We start from the raw sequence: 18,093 nt of genomic DNA, 5'->3' as shown, positions 1-18,093 counted from the left end.
TGCAAAATTAGAGTCTAATAAAATTTTAAAGGCACTCAAATTCACAGTGTGACTTTCAAGAAGTCCACGGTACTTCATTATTGTGTTAAAAGTAGTTTGTTATTCAGCCAAAAAAAGGGAGATCAGGAACAATCCGAGTGTTGTGTATTAGTTAGTTTAGTGGTGACTGAAAGGACGAGTGGCTCTCTCTCCTTCCCTGACCTTTGCCCTTCATGGAGAGCTGCTTCCTGTGGGACCCCAGCATGTGAAAGCACAGGGGGCCGACTGGCAGAGGCTGCGAGGCTCAGATAAAATGGAGTGGAAATCAGGCTTCCCCTCTGCTCTCTTCCTCAGACAAACAGATCACCTCTGCATTCATTAACAGAGGAAGAGAGAAACAACAACCACAGCACACAGCTCCGCGCTGCTTTGGCCGGCTCCGAAGGAATTTTTTCACAAGATCTGTTTTTTTTGAGATCCTCAAGCAAATTTCCTGAACACAGATCATTCTCAGTTCAAGACTACAATAATATTTGGATGACTGTTAGAGTTCCAAGGCCAGCATGATAATGTGTGATAAGTGGTCACATTGTAAATTGAGTTTATAACCTCGGTGACGGCCTCTGAACAGAACATCTTAGAAAGCATTTGACTGTCAGATGAGACTTTTTCACAGTTCGCACATTTGCGAGAGTTTAACCGGGCAGGTGGTTCGGTTAATGGCACCTCGCTTTAGCCTGGAAACCAGCTTCTCTTTTCATGTGTGACCCTTGGCAGTTTTGACCTCGGCCCTCTGTTGAGGGAAAGCAGCTCTCAGTCACACCACAGGTGCAAAAGCACTTTCCTTCTGAGAACAGGCTAAAACCCTGAAGGTGACCACTGTGCTGGGAGCGTGTGACGTAGATGACTGCGTCTGTGAACATCGAGGATGTAGCAGGAAATATCCAGATGGTTATGGCACTGAGGATTGCACTTTTGCATTTTAATGCTGCTGACGAAGGTTTGTTAATCTGTGGCTGTCACATGTGGCACATGACAGCAATTACAGGTCCAGTTTAATTTTAAAAAGAGCTTTCCTCTGGTTAAAGTGTGTATTAACAGCAATCCTCTTGAAATTACAATTGTCCAGAAAGTAAAACTCACCATCAGTGTTTATTTTATCAAATTAGTTTAATTAAATTGTTTGATCATTAGGTTTTTGTCCCAAAACAGTGCTTTAAATGTCATGCTGTCAGATGTAAATTACATAATCAGTTGAAATGAGTGTTTACCGTCAGCTAAACCATACATAACTGTATAACATTTAGGCTGATTTATCTTGCATAAGTGCATATTTGTATGTACAATACTGGAGAAAATTTAGTACAAGGTTTCTTGTAAATTTGCACGTACTTTACATTGCTGTTGTGTTTTTATGGGTGTGGTTTTTCAAACAGAACATTTCTGTATGCACGGTCGTGTGTGTTTGCGCACTTGCACACATCACATGTGGATTTCTAAGCAATAGCGGAATAATACAGTAGAAGTGTTGGCGAGGAGAGCGGTTTGTGGTACTGTGTGACAGTGTGCAGGGTGCCATTGTAGAAACGATTAGCCAGCTCTTTTCCCTTGCATGTGATAGGCTGGTGGGCCTGATGTGGGAGCCTCGCACTTCCCCCCTCCCCGCCACCAACACCCCGAGCCCACAGCGCCTGAGGCTGGCTACTGAGTCAGCAGGAGGGAAAGGTGTCTGCACGGCTGTGGCATCAGAACAAGAGAGAAAGCAAAATAGCTGGAGAAGGATAAAGAGCGGTGAAAACGGTTTAGAATAGACGCGCTTGCATTTTTTAAAAACAGACAGCGAGAAGGAACGATCGCACAAATAAAATCAGAACAAGATGATGAAGCAGGTTAAAGAGGAAGCATCATCATTTCTTGTGTTGTTTCAAAACCTCTTCTGCAGAAAGCTTTTTGTTTTGTAGAGACTAATAAGGCGAGATATACACTCTGGATTTCACTACTCATATGTTGAATTATGCCTCTGAATGGCTGGTGTTCAGTGGAAACACTCAGACGTGTTCATCAGAATCAGTTGAACGTGGTGCCAACCTCTTGGCTGAGTGTTGAGGTTTGCCAAGGCCTGGCTGCTTCTCAGACAGCGGACACAGACAGAGGAATGCTGCAGATACTCACCATTGTGTGGGGAGAGGCAGAGGAATGCAGGCTGCCAGGCTACGTACACTAACACCAATGAACACAGCCAGAGGCCTCGAGCCATGAGGGAAGGCCAGGCCAAAAGACCCCACAGTCAAACATCAATTACCACTTCCATCTGTGATATCATACCCATCTCCCCTTTTACAGTGTTGGTTTGGATTAGCTCGACTGTCCAAACGCTTGAGTGTCTTGCTGAAGAGCTCCTGACTGTGTGTCACAAAAGCAGTTGGAGATTAGAAATGGATGTTTCAGTTAATCAAATAGTAATTATTTGATCAGCTGAGTTAATATTCTTTAGTTTCAAACACGCACTGTTTATCAGTCCGTGATTGCGTCTAATCTTATGTGGCTAAATGTCAACTGACCAGACATTTGACCCCCGATAGCAAACCGTTTCCAGCCCCAGCCAGTTCTCTCACCGTTGTTTTGCAACACCACAGTTGATCGTCTATAAGAGCAACTTCACGTGAAGTGCAGAGCAGAGATTGGGATGGAGGACAGGATGGACGAGGGGCTTCCTCTTTCAGTTCCTATATGAGGGTCCAGTCAAGTGACTCTTTGTGAGAGTGTTATGTTGTATGTCGCAGGAAAACGCAGCTTCGATGGCTGTGGTTTCCGCTCAGGATGTCCAGTCGTTTCTGCGCACAGTTGTGACACAGTGAATCATGCAGTGATCACACACGCACACAGACGTCTCCATGGACATGGCATACACACACGCATACACACAGACATGTGTATGCAAATACAGGCTTTCTCACTCTTTTACACACACACACACACACGCACACGCACACACACATTTTTATAAAATCATGTGAATGTGACAAATCATTCTTGTGGTTACAAATGAATCTTTTATCCACAGATTGCCTCCTGCATGGATTATGACGACATGACTTTTCTCTGTTGCCACATCCTGAAAGATTTCACAGTAATTATGATTGTACTACTGGTAATGACTGAAGTTATCACATGATGGTCTGCACAGGATCCAACAGAGTGGATTAATGTGTAGCTTCAGAACTACAATAAAGCTTGCGCTGCTATCTTATTGGCCATAACAAGGAATCTGGCTTCCTGGGGACGTCGTGTTCAGCGTGTTTGTGCACGAACTCCTGAGGATCTGATAGGAAGACCTTCTGATAAAGTGCTTGTCACGTTTCAGTGGGCACCACTGAGAGAGGTGTGACAAAGTCCTTTCACATTACAGACCCTGGACTTTGGTTTCGGAGCAAAGGGTCATCCACTGTATGTAATAATTACACAGGTTCCTCCCAGTGTGACAGAACCATTATAAAACAGCTTCAGCGCGTTAACAAAAGTGAAAAACAGAGTTCACTGGAAGACACGGGGAGGGTAAATGAACTGTGGAAGTGATTAAAAATGTCTTATCAGTTTATATATATTGCAGTAATCTCAACACCTTAACTATCCTTCCTGCAGTGAATATATTATCGTGTTTCATGAGTGTGACTACAAGTTTTACAGTAAGAGAAGAGAAGAGAAGAGAAGAGAAGAGAAGAGAAGAGAAGAGAAGAGAGTCTTTCCCTTTCATTCCCTGCTAGGATTTCCTGTTCTGTTTTATGGGGGTCATGCAGCTGGCAGGCGCCCTCCTGTTTCTGTCCATAATGATGACAGGCGTCCATTAGTGCACAGTAGAAACACGAGCCACAGAGGTTAAGTCAGGCTCTTCCCCCTCTTGACAGCCTCTTCCCTTTCCACAGCCCCCAGACCCCAGCATACAACCTACCTATCTATAGGAAAGATAATTGTGGCACTCAGTTGCTGTTGACAGAGCTTGGCTGATTAAGGGTCAGCTCACCAGTATGCGAGCCCTGGTGACTTCAACACAACCTGGAAAGCAGGTCCGGTCCCCGGTGACAATACTGGGTCTCTGGTCTATAACATACTTGCATCCAGAAAAAGTAACAGGGTTGGACTGGTTTTTTGAAAGAGAGCTGCAGATGAGAAAATAAACAGATCTGGCTGCTGTTGGGAAATGAAACACAAGAAAGCACATTTTTATTGGTTTTAAATGTGACTGCATGTCAGGGAGAGAGAGGTGGTGCTTTTCAGTAAATGTTACTCTGAGTTTAAATAAATAGTGGCTCAAAAGGGGAATACAGCAAAATGTGTCCCTATCTGGATTAGATTTAGCTGAGAAATCCAGAATAAAAACAGTGGTGTATGAGCTGGTGATGGGTTTTAAAATTGAAACTCCAGCTGTCACTGCACATGTAGCATTCAATACCCGTCCTCACAAGTTTCTGCGGGTGTTGCTTACATGAAAATATGGCAGCCGTGTCATACGTTTTGGTGAAGTCTAACGGGCCTCCTTGGAATTGGGTGTGTCACTCTCCCACTAATGTGTCATGTTAACATCTCCCTTGTGTCATAACTCTTCCACCATGTTTCTCAGAAGCCCTCGGCTGGACTTAAAGCAATATTATTTTTCCTTCCAGCTGATTTTAGCACCACTCTCTGCCCTATATGCAGCTGGTAGACTTGGCAGAAGACTGTTCACACACCCATTCTTTGATTCTTTGGCCATCTTTGTCATCATATTCGATGTTAAGCGTTCTCTAAAATAACTGAGGAACAACCGACTGCGCGCTGTGGTCGGACTGTCAGGGAGACAAGCTTGTGATTGGCCAAGACAGAGCTTATAAGGGATCTATTTAAGGGGATGCAGGCCTTTATCCTACAGTGAACCCATGTACTTGTTTGCTCTTCTTGCGGCCAAGATACAGGAAGTGCTTTGTTCTGGGTTCTTTAATGGAAGAAAAAAACAAACCCTAACTTCTCAAAAAAAATTAAATGAAAGGTTACAAGTAAACAACCGGGTTTATTGAGGGTGTGATAAGAATTCCCACTGAATTTAAGGTGGAGTTCACTTGCAAGACAAACTGTCGTGAGAGCCAGCAGTCACATAAATCTTATTCCTTCACCTTCATCGCTGCAAGAGAGGAATAAAAGTCTCTTGGCTACAGGCATGTAATGAACTGAGACAAATGCAATAAATTTAACGATAATATAAGAAGATAAACCTCTATAAAGAGATTTTTGGACCCTTAGGAGAAGCAGAAACAATCTCAGAACACAACACTGACACATTACCATTAGATGAGTGTTAGTAATCTGTTGCCTGTTTAGCTAAAGATTCAGGAAATGTTGAGCAACATTAGCGTTGTTTAGTCATGGCACCAAGCTTATGTAAGCCAGTATTTAATTGTTTTATTCAAACCTTTTTGACCAGATAAACCAATTAGCTGCTACACTGTAAAAAAAAAAAAAAAAAAGAGGAAATGAAGTTTCAAATAAATTTCATTTATCTTTCTGCTTTGGTGCAGACTTTTGTGTATTTTATGAAATTAAAATTCACTTATAGACTTATATTCAGCAAATTGCATCATTCAAATTGAAAAACTAGGGTTAATCCTCCTTTAGCATTGTGCATCTGATATCTTCGTGACATCCAATTATGTTAATGTGCTAATATCTCACAAAGACAAGGTTTACATGCTTATAATTAGTGTCCACAGACAGGATGTTTTATTACTTTAGTGACAAATTACACTTCTGATCTGATGATGGCGCTTGATGAAAGATTAGAGGATTGGCAAAGATTTTACCGTTCATTCCGAGAAAGACTTTTCAATTTCACAACCTGAAGTTGAATTCAGGAAAATAAAACGTCACAGTGGCGCTACTGGAGAAATCAGAGCTTCAACAGAGTCAGTAAGATTCTGCAACAGGAGAAGATCAGTCTGTCCATCGATTAGCTAAACCTGCTCATACTGTAGAGGGCCACAGGGGGCCCAGCAGACATTGGGCAAGAGGTGGGTCACTTTGGATAGTTTTTCAATTTACTGACACACTTGGATATCCATACAGGGTTTAAATCTATCTAATAATTGTTGAGATATTTCCATTTGGACTGAAGAGACGAGCTAGACTGCAGCATATCTTGCCTTTTACTAGCAACTATCATCTACTGCAGCTGATTGTTAACTGACTTTACAAGGCAATAAAAAAGCATTTGAACACATTGGTGCAAAACTACAGATGACTTTTTAAAAGAAGCAGCAGCCCAGTGACGAGAAAGAAGAGAAAGTGAATTGTGTAAAGGAACACATCGCCCACACGTGGCAGAGGAGTGGCTTGCAGCACCAACAAGCTGTACAACAACAGGCCTCTGACTTGTCACCCGACAAAATGAATCAGGTGTTCAGAAACGTTCAACTGTCCAATTGTTGTGGGAATGTCGCATCTGCCGGCTCCCCGTGCAGTCTTCCTCAGACTAAATTAGACAAATGAGATATCATGACGAACTATCACACTGCACAATGGTCGCGTCAAAAACTCAGAAAATATGATCTTAAACTGGTTGTCTGCATGTGTTTGCCGCAGCAGCGCACAGCATTCGGAACGAATATGTCAGCTTCAAGTCTCTTTTGTACAGGCGAGGGCAAAAGGTCACCATAAGTCTGTGAGTGACAGCAGTAATGGTGAGTGTTGCTATATTTAAATCCCGAGGAGAGGAACAGCCTTGACTCATGTGTGGACCCTACGCATCCTTTTTCCACAAAAAAAATTGAAAGTGCTCTTTTTTTTTTGGTTAGGTCGGCTTAAATAAAAGCCAGCATCCTTATGACCCAAGGAGTGTAATTATTTTAAGATGCCAGTTGTGCAATTGTTTGCTGAATTAGCAAGCAGTTGCGCTGGAAGTGAAGTGGAAACTAAATGTGACCACCTTTTAATAAAGAAACAGAAAGAGGAGTCATGTTTTAGAAAATCTCATTTCCACAGAGAAAATAGGTTACATATTATTAGAAAGAGTAAAGTATCGCTGCCTGGTGAATAGATTTTATTGATCCGTGTGATGAACTGAACCCTTTCTTTAAAGATTCTTTCATAATATCCCGCTGAGGAGTTCAGTAGCTTTGTTGTCTTGGATGGATCTGGAGGTTGACGGTGTTGATTTGTCAGCGGCGGCTGAGGTGTTTGGTAAAGTCGGCTGTGGTTGATTGGTAGGAGTGGAAAGCATGAGCATTGGGCTTTCCCACAGAACCAGGGGGAGCAGACTTTGAAATAGGAGAAGCTTTGTCAAACCCTGATTACCTGATAAATCTGTCAGAAGCTGCAGTCTCTCTATAGGAACCTGTTATTCATAGTATGTGCTAGTAAAACAAATCTTTGAAGGACTAATCCTTTAATCCTGATTCAGTGTTTCATCGGCAGCAGCAGCAGCAGAAGAAGAAACACTCGCGTTTGCTGCAAGTTGTTTTCTCAAGGAGAAGCTTCCCAAATTGTCGCAGAAATGTGCAAGATTAATGAGAGAAATGTGGCATGTTGTCCTTTCAGTCTCTATGTTGTCAGACCGGCTCACACCCGCGGCTACTTTGACATGCACATGCATACCTATCTGAGCTGTTATCTCTCTACAGTATATCTGTGTCAGCAGAGGGCTGAGACAGGGCCATGAGAAATGGAGGCGAGCTCGGTCCTCAGTCCCACAGATAGGGGCTGTGCACTCAGCTGTAAACAGTTCCTGCGTGTGTGTGTCTGTGTGTGTGTTGTGAGTCTTTATTTCCATCTGTTTTCATCACCTCTGGAAAGGTGGCATGACGAGTCTTCCCACAGGAGTGGCGACAGCGGAGCGTTGCCATCCCACACCTTCGTCCTATCCTCACCTCGCTCGGTGACATGGGCCTTATCGCTGCATCTACAGGGCCAGTTAGTCCTTCTCCTTTGTTTAAGGATTAAGAGAAGCTTCTGCATCTCTTGCAGAGAAACACAACAACAAATTGGGAGCTTTTCCTGACGTGCACACACATCGCTTCCTCTGTGCAGGAGATGGCAAGAATATAAAGCAAATTCTGTTAATTGAATCACCTCTTTGACTGCTGTGATGAACTCTGTCTGACTGCTAAATATGCAAATATCTTCTTTTTACTCCATGCTGCATTAAATCATCTTACTGTTTGGCCTCTAGCTGTGAGGAAAAGAAGCGGCTTGTTAGATCCACAAGTAAAAAAAAATCCATTATAATATCAAACTTTTCTCTCATAAAAAACTAAAATAGGAGTGGTCCGTGACACTTCATGCCAACTTAAAGGCAGAATGTCGTACATTTAATTCAGTTTTACTTTAGGAGGAATCAGAAATGTTTCACAAAAGCATTGACAGCATCAAAGAGGCGATGCCTTCACTCCATAGTGAGTCACTATTACAAAGAGAGGTTGACCTTGCCTTTGGCCTCTTGGCTGTCTGACAAAGCAATCCCCATGCTCTAGTGCAGTACGGCTGTCCTCTAAATGAAAGTAGCTGAGAGGCGAAGGGCAAAGAGGCCTATGGAATATCAATGTGCGATGCTCTCAATTAAGATTAAAGCTTCGAATGGAATCCTATGGAGCTGCTTCCCTAAGAAATGCTTGACATTTTACCCTTGCTGACTCTGGATAAAAACGTGTCCTGCGCCACCAGTACCACCACCACCACTAACTAGCTGCCCCTCCTCAGCTAGCCCTCCTTTCGCTGAATTCATTCTGTAGATATTGACTTAGGCTACAGTCACACTTCTAAGAAATAAGTGAAATGGATCATCTTACTGCCTGTGGATGATAAGACTACTGAAATATGAAAAAGCGTCTGGATCAGCAAAATGACAAACCAGGGGGGGAAATATGAGGCAGTCATGATAAACCCTTAGAGACAAATTCCCTACAGCTAGACGGAGAAATGAGGAGAGGAAAGAGTGGGGCAGAGAGGGGAAGGAGAAAAGAAAATATACATCTCCAACATGCCCGTTTTAAATAGATGTTTAAAGGAGAGCCTCATTAATTTAAAATACATCCATCCTCTCTCTGTGCCAAAAACACAGGCAGGCTGCACATAGATGAGCTGAAACACCAGAAGTAGGATTTTTGTTCAAATGTGACCCAAAACCGATTAATTACATGGATACGGCGTATCTTTTCCCTGCATGTTTTCAGCCACTAAATACTCCTCATTTATACAAAGAAATGCCTTTTTGTTCCCTTTAATTAATACAATGTTAGAGATTTACTTTGCACTTTGTTAAGATTCAGCAGATGTCGTTTCTGGGCCAGCGGCTTCAGTTTCAATATGAAACACGCGCTGGTATTTACTGTGAATGCGCTGCTCATTTCCTGGTGATTTACAAAAACATGATGTCAGTTGTTTGCATCTGATCTTGTAGATTAATACAGATTATGTCGATGTTCATAGTGTGTATCTGCCAGCGTTGTTGTGTCTGAGCAGCATTTCTAGTGATGTTGTTCGTGTGAAAGGGGGGAACACGGCAAGCACGCCACACGGCCGTTTAATTCGAGACATTAAATTAGGGAGAAAATGCCTATCTGCTCGTTTTATTAACATGCAACTCCAGGTGGAGCCGTGCACGTGAGGCTGCTCTCATGTTTCACCGCTGCAAGTGAGGGAGCAGCGGCTGATTATGAATACAATGTAGAAAATAAGATCAAAATGGAGCCTATCGTGTAAACTCCACCCTTGATAAACAGAATTCCACATCACGCTCCAACTCTGCAGTTAACTGAATCAATGCAATTCCACTTGTGCTGATCTTGCAGACTGAGGCCCTTCCCCCATCCTCCCCCATCCTCCCTCCCTGCCTCCCTCACTCTCTTTTACTTTCTCTCTCTCTCTCTCTCTCACACACACACACACACATCTGTCTCCCTCCCCATGCAGGTCTGCCCATCGTAACACATTAGCAGTAGAAGCCATCACACAATCAAGACAAGGCAGCGTATGAGACGTCAGGCCAATTTGTTTCCTTCTCGGAGCTACATCACATTAGCAGGGTGGCTATACCCTTGAGCTAAATCCAAGTTCACACAGAGGGAGCGGGCGGCCGGACAGGAGGGCAGCGGTGTCAGCACTTTTCAGACGGCTGCTGACATGTATCCAGCAGACTGACATGTATGGAACAAAAAAAGCTTGATAGTTTGAAATATTGCCCGTTTTTTTGTGAGTTTAATGTGGTGTTTTCCTGAGGCCTGGAAGACAAAGAGTGCACAGTCAGAAGATTTAACAAAAAGTCAGAGGTCAGGACATCAAATGAAGCTGTCAGATAAATGAAAGGAGATGATCGCCGTCCATCTCAGCTGAAATCATGCCCTTAAACAAATCTGATATGACTTCCTCGGTGCAGCCACAAGACAAATGGGACTCAGAGAGGCCAGTCAATAGTTCAATTATCTCCTGTCTGTCTTGCTTAATTAAACATATAATTGTCCATCCAAGGACTAATGATAGCCATCCCATTACCCATGAATCCAATGGATTTGGCATAACCACCACTTGACCCCGCCGTGGATTGACTGGCCTCAGTTACAGGGTCAGAGTGTATCCACTGTTCGCCACCGTGACACTCGTCGCCGCTCTCGTTCCCCATCGCACAGCTCAGGATGTGGCTCTCAGCTCTGCCAAAAACAGTTGGAGGGAAAAATGCAATTACTGCAAGATTATCATACTGCTTCCGTTTGACTTTTCTGACTGAATTCATGAATATATATGAATCCATCTTGCATCTCAATCTGAATCCCCCCTTCTTCCCCGTCCCACAGCTTTTTCACGTTTCTGTTTGGCTGGTGGCATTTCCTTTGTTTCTTCAAAGTGTGTTCTTTACGGGAAGATTAGCGTTGCCCCGAAAAACTCAGACCGTAATTACAAAAAAAAGAAAAAAAGAAAAAAAAGGAACATCAGAAATCTCAGCATATCTTCCTTGATGTATAAAAAAAAGATCCCTGTTAAATAGATTGCCAGAACTTTGAAGCAGAGTGCTGTGTGAGGGATGTGTTTTTTCCTAAATACTGCTGTTGTCAGGTGAAAAGCTCCAAAATGTCAGAAGAAACACAACCTGATTTTAGCTTGATGACCAAGCATTTTAAAGTTTACTCAAATGAGTTCTCTTTCTCTGCTTTTTTTTGTTTGTTTGTTTTATAAACAGTTTTTATTGCCATCGTTGAATTAGTTTTACTCAATTCACAGTGAAACAATTATATGTTAATAAAACTAACTGGCAGATAATTTGAAATATGTAAAAGTTTGGGGTCACCCAGACAATTTCATGTTTTCCACACTTTAATTCATGTGCTAACATAATTGCACAAAGGTTTTTTAAATCATCAGTTAGCCTTTCAACACCATTAGCTAACACAATGTAGCATTAGAACACAGGAGTGATGGTTGCTGGAAATGTTCCTCTGTACCCCTATGGAGATATTCTATTAAAATCAGCCGTTTCCAGCTAGAATAGTCATTTACCACATTAACAACTGAAAAAAATGCTTTCCTTTCAACAATAAGAACATTTCTAAGTGACCCCTAACTTTTGAATGGTAGTGTATATACAAACATAAGAAAAGGGACAAAATGAGACTAAATAAAAAAATTACAAAAGACATACAAGGTCCCTTGTCATGTTTTAGACATCCTCACACTAAAAAGCACATCTACCACTAGACCTTTGATTTCAAAGAGAGCACAGTGGACTTGGAGTCTTCTTTACCCGATAGTTTTGAATTATCTTGGTTTTGTATGCTAGTTTATGTACAGGTTAAATAAATGACGTAAATCTGAATGTTTTTTATTCTATTTTAATTGTAAAGATTCACTTTCTAGCTAAAACTTCACCCTTAACAGAATAATATTCGAGTGCTTCTAACTTCTTCTTTAACTCTCAGCATAAAAACAAATACTGTTGTCAAATATTAGTGTCAAACTCTTCCAATTAAATTCAGTTAAATGAGGCAAATGCAATTACCTTTGAACTGGGGCAAGCTCAGGAGAATTGTTGATACAGTTTCTGAGTTTTGGCACCCATTCCGTAGTCCATCTCATACTTTTTTCAAAACCCTACTTGAAGAATTTGAAAAAACAAAAAACAAAAACGATGTTCTAAGAAATCTCTGTTTATTTAACAAAAGAAGTTTAAAATGCTTTTAAAAAATGGTACAAATTAGGTTTAAATCCAGGAGCTGTCAACATTCAGAATCTGAGCAGATATTTGTTGCCATTTTTGTTTTTTTATGTGTTTGTTTTTTTTAAACTATATGCAACTATACAAGGATGGCAGAACTAATACAAACATGGGCATGATTCAATTAATTCACAGATTCACAGCTTCTGATGCTCTGTCTTGTTTGGTGCCAAAAATATATTGAGGACTGACACCAAGCTGTACAGATTTTGGATTCAATCCTGCACTTAAATGTTTTTGATTGATAATCAGCACTCAGTACTACAGTTGTGTAAATCTCACAACATTGTGTAGCTTCCAAATGTCTGACAGCACCTGTACCCAACCCCCAAACACACTGAGAGAGCATTCCTCTCTCCCTGAATGTATCACCAACCTTTGGACTTCACCACTACTCCCCTTAATAGCTCAATCTGATGGATCATTTAAAAGCCCGCTGAAACAGACAGATGGGTAATGGATTGCATGGCAAATCAATGCTGGGATCAATGGAGGACATACATCAATAAATGGATAGAGAGCTGCTGAAATAGACACCAGAGTTAATGTGGAACAGCGTAGAGCATCATTGTGTTGCGCACGCAGTGGAGGAGGCTAATACGAGTCGCCCCCAGCTGATAAGGTGTCCTTTTGAATAATGCAGACAACAAACTGACAGTGATAAGCTAAACTTAAGCTCAGCCGCTACAGTGGGGCTGAGGGAAGTGTGTGTTTAGTGCCCACTCCCAAACACAGAAACACACACACACCAGGACAGCCCGTGACAATTTCTATGACTATGAACATGTTTTTATCTTAGAGTGTCAAGGGAGGAGTAACTAACAAAATGACACATCTGTATGTTTTATTCTACAAAACACAAAGTTCCGAGAATCACTTTTCTGCTCTAACCGAACACTTTGAGTCAGAACAGGAAGTCCGTCTGATAAACAAAATATATTGTTACTGTTCAGATGTAGACACCACGCATGCTGAGCTAACGTGTCGGGATGCATGGTGTTGTGGGGGAGCTGCTCGCCACAAGTGCTGAACTTGTGTTGGACTCAGGTTGTGCTGTGACTGTACTCTGACTCATCGCTGCAGCACCGGACGCTCCACACTTGTGGTTTTAACGTCCAACAGTGTGTGGCATCCCACTTACTGATAACTGCGCTGAACACTGATGTCAGCTGATGTGAGGGGGCATCACATTAGACCAAAAAATATACACCATCCCCGATACAGCTCAGCTTCTGCACTTTCTTGGACACCCAAGTGGCAAAAACACTACAGCTGTTTCTCATGGGCTTGTGTCATAAATCAGCAGTGAATGGCTGGTTTAAGGGTGGGTGCTAAGGAGCAGCTGTACCCGGCTAAAAATAGCAGCAAAGGCTGCTGCCGGACAGCAGCGCTAAAGCTCAACATGCAGTTTAGCACAAAGAGCTTATCAACAATGCCGTCCACCTGCATAAGCCTGAGTGCGGCCTCGCATCAGCATTACTGCACGGGAAGTGACTGAGTGTTGTGCAAACTGAACGTCCGCGCATGTCGCTGCGTCTGACTCACACACCCAAACAACGGCCAGAACCTGACCACATAATTCAGACACACTTCATTTTCCAATGAGCTGAACATTCATTATCAGTGTGTTGTGGCCTGAGGCAGAACGCTCCCTCCTCGGTGCAGTGACAACCGCCGGCCGCCCTGATGGAAAAACAAAAACCAAGATGGCACAGCAAACATGAAGTCATTATGACAGGCATGAGTTCAACAAACTAGGACTCAGCACAGTAAGCACATTTTATCAGTGTTTTCTTTTAGTCAGGCTCTTCCTGCAAATTAAAGAACATGCTGAAATTCCTGCGTTCAGCCTGATAAAGAGCAGGAGTGCATGTACGTGATGCTGTTTGTGTGTGCGCACACCTGTTTGGGTGTACTGTAGGGTCAATGTAATTGCTTAACGCAGAGGCTGGCAGTGTTTAGAGATGCCAAATTGGGCCTCTGGGAGTCACTATAGCTCACAATCTGACTAATGAAGGCCAAGTAATCAAGCTTCAAACTCATCAACCATGTTTGCAGTAATTAAAAGGTTTATGTTCAGCATCAGGAGAGCCGTTCCACTCCGTCCGTCAGTGTCACAAGCCAGATCTGATGTTTGCTACTTCCAGGGGCCAGAGCCAAAGTATGAACATTTGACACAAATTCCACCGGTCTAATTGTCCATTCAGTGTATATAATAATAAAATGCCACAATAAAGACCCTGAGTTGCAGTTAGAGGTCCGGTCGGTGCATTCATACTCGGGCGTTGAGCCTACAAAGATGTACACAATGACGGATATAAATCCAATAATCAATTGTGTGACGGGTTCTGTCTGCCTGCATCTTCCTGATCTATTCTGTCCTGTGGGACTCTGAGGAGGACAAGAGGGAGGGCTGCTAAAGGATAAAAAAAGCGTATAAAATCTGCATTTGTATACACTGAAATCACAGGATTTTCCAAAGAAACACGTAATATTACACACAAAAGAACTCCAGATTAGCATGCTTTTGGCATTCAGCAGGAGCTCCAGCCTTCTGAAAACACACCTGCCGTGTAAAAGACATTTTACATGTGGACGGACGTGATTTGTGATGATGCACAATAGCATGCGCGTGCTGACTAACTGGATTAGAGCTTAACACAATATTTGGTGGGATATAGTGTTACACCCTCTGTCAGACATGCTGACATCCACAAGGATTTTACCCAGCATGCAGCAGGAGAGGTTCTGCCACTACAGTTCTCCTGGGATCATAAGTGACCTGATGAGGACATCAGACTGTGGCTGTTTCCGTTTATGCGACGTCCACCTTTATTTAAAAATTAGCATTGAACAAGCATGAGAGAGCCACTAGAACTGAATTAAAAATCTGCAAAAGCGTTTAAAATTCCCGCCTATTCGTGATTATTCTTTAAAGTGTTTTTGCTGTGAAAGACTTTGGCGTATCTCATTATAAACCAGTGGTATTTCCAGAGTGCCAACACATCTCTGTGAGAGGAATAAAGGAGGACACACAATGAACCAGAGAGCGTGTTATATCTGAGGACGGGGCTCTCTCTGGTGGCCGAGTCTTGCTAGTGTTAGAGCTCATCACAAGCGGGATCTCGTGTTAAAATAAGCACTTTAATTAAAGGGGAGGGAAAAAAAAGACAATTAAAAAGTAAATCATAGCTATAGTTTTTTAATTGTCCCGCGCGAGGTGGAATACGCGAGCTTCTGTGTTTCCCAGTGAGCCGAGCCTAATGCTGTGGGTGCAGACTGTGGTGCTGAGGATCCCCCACTGCTTCCTTGATTACAGCCAGTGGTTGCTTTGCAGCAGACAGTTAAAATCAAATACCATTCTCTCACATATTACCACCATTGTATTTAGTTGTAGATCAATTCCCTTCAGCTGCGCCATTTTACATAATGAATGCAGCGGCTTTTGATGTGTTTGCCTGGTAGGAGACTGAGGCACCGCAGGAGGAGCCGCTGGAGGGCCTGCTGTTCTTACCTTATTGCACTGTAATAGTTTGAAGGCTGCATTTAGTGGGAATAATGCGGCTTGTTGTGCACTGAAAGCAATTGTAGCACTGATTGTTTATTCTGTAATTCATTAGTGAAATTTTATTTCAGTGAAATAGTACATTTTTTGTGATATTTTACATTTTTTTTCTTTGTAAGTCCAGCCTAGAGGTAGCTTTTCTGACACAATATCAAACAGTACCAATTTCTAATAGCAGCCATTTGATTCATTATTTGATATTAGTGGGCGAGGCGTCTCTGTAATGAACAAGTCAATTATTTAATTTGAAAATTAGCGCTGAAATGTAAAATTACACAGCCAAATGTAAATCAAAATATCAAATATGCTGGTTTGAAGTGAGGTGTCATGAGGTATTTACATAGGCGATAATTGACATTTTAAAATTTAAACATTGATATAATGTGAATAATGCATATGTGATATGATAAATAACTATTCAGTGCACACTCTCACATAGCAAGTGGATTGCACCTTAATTTCATCATAAAATAGGGAAACACTCTACCAACATCAAGAAAAGAATTATAATTTATGCGTATTTTATAGATATAACATCTTTATTATGACATGCAGCACCTGTATTTATATATTTTTTTATAGTTTAGCTTTTTATAAGTTTGCATATATGTCAAAATAATAATATCAGTTTTTTAGTCACAATAATCGTGAGCAAAATCGACTATGAATGTCATTTTATTTATACATACCTGTGACTTGGTGTCACTTTTGCATTAAGACCATTTTATTGTTGCATCTGCGTGAGATTTAAAAGCTTCATATTCCCATGAGACGTTTATGTAACAGTGCATCGCATTAATATAATTTATATTAATAGAGTCGTAGCTAATTTATTGGTAAAAAAATGAATTGTCAAAGTATTTTCACTACTGAATAATTGAACTGAGCTTTGTTTGGCCTCGATTTATAAGACTGTAAATTGAATATTAGTGTTTGGACGGCTGGTCAGGCAAAGAGAGATATTTAAAAATGTCACTTTGGACTCTGAGAAACTGCAGTTTTCGCTTTGTTTTTGGATGTTAAATAGACCAAACAATTAAAACTTATTGACTAAATACATCATCATCAGATTAATTTGCATTTTGTAAATTATAGCTACAAGATAAATGCTGTGGAGTTATAAGTACAGTGCAAGAAAATGCAGTAGCTTTACTTTTCACTACAAAACAATAGTAAATTTCCAAAATGTTATCACAAAAAACGACTGACTACATTTGAAGAATTATTCCTATACTGTACAACATAAATACACCTTTGAGAAATATTATGTTAAATTGAATTAAATATGAAAGGTAAAATACAGATTTTACATGCTCTATATGGAAATGTCTCATCAGTTAGTTAATCTACAGTAAGACATTTTATAATATGTCCCTTTATCTTTGAATTTGAACTATCTGTAAAAATCTACATTTCTGCTGTACAATAAACAGTAAAAAAAAAAAAACATGAACTTTGCATTACAGCATGATACCAGGAGGATTGTTTACTTTATTTAAAACTATGAGACTGTAGGAAAGACATTTACTGAAGTTAATTGATGTCTTAGACAATCACTTACTGACTCCAGCTGTGCGTCCTGGACTGAAACCACATCCAGCGGGTCTCCTACTTGTCAGCGAAGCCACCTGTAAGTCTAGTGATGGAATAGCTGCACCTCATCTCTCCGATGTAGTTAAACTTTAGCCACATAAAGCTCGGAGTGAGTAATACATTTATAACTGAGGGCGTTCTTCACACCGGAGCCAAGGCGTCGACATGTTGTGATATTTACTGTAGGACCTTTGTGCTTAAGTGAGAGATATGAAGACTGAGACGGTGTTTGTGGCCGGCTCAGCGGCGCATTGCACTCGTGTGCAGCCGTGATTCAATTGATAACAGAACAACTTTAACTGCTGCCAATATGGAGCGTTGCACAAATGCCAAATCCTGTTTGACTGATGCATAAAAAAGCCATTTCTCTCTTTTAAGCTATTACTTCTTGAATCTCTGTGGAAAACGAATATAAATAGTAATACAGTCAGCAGCTACAAAATCCCATCTGTGTGTGTGTGTGGGCAAAGAAGTGTGTATTTAGCATTCATACTAATCTATGCTTGTAATCTGTGACAGAGCTCCTTCTCTAAAATTCACCCTGGACAGCGACTGTGATTGGCGGCGCAATCAGAAAAGGTGCCAGTATCACAGATGCTGCCTCTCGACTAATTGCACGAAGGCGCCGCAGTGCTGAAGCGCAGGTGCTCGTTCTCTTTGTGAAGTCACTTTGCTGTGGTTGGTTTCCTTGTGTGACTTCTGAGCAAATATTTTCTGAGCTCTTCTCGGT

The sequence above is a fragment of the Acanthochromis polyacanthus genome, chromosome 5, assembly GCF_021347895.1.
Source record: "Acanthochromis polyacanthus isolate Apoly-LR-REF ecotype Palm Island chromosome 5, KAUST_Apoly_ChrSc, whole genome shotgun sequence".
NCBI classification, from domain to species: Eukaryota; Metazoa; Chordata; class Actinopteri; family Pomacentridae; genus Acanthochromis; species Acanthochromis polyacanthus.
This window is presented reverse-complemented; position numbering follows the sequence as displayed.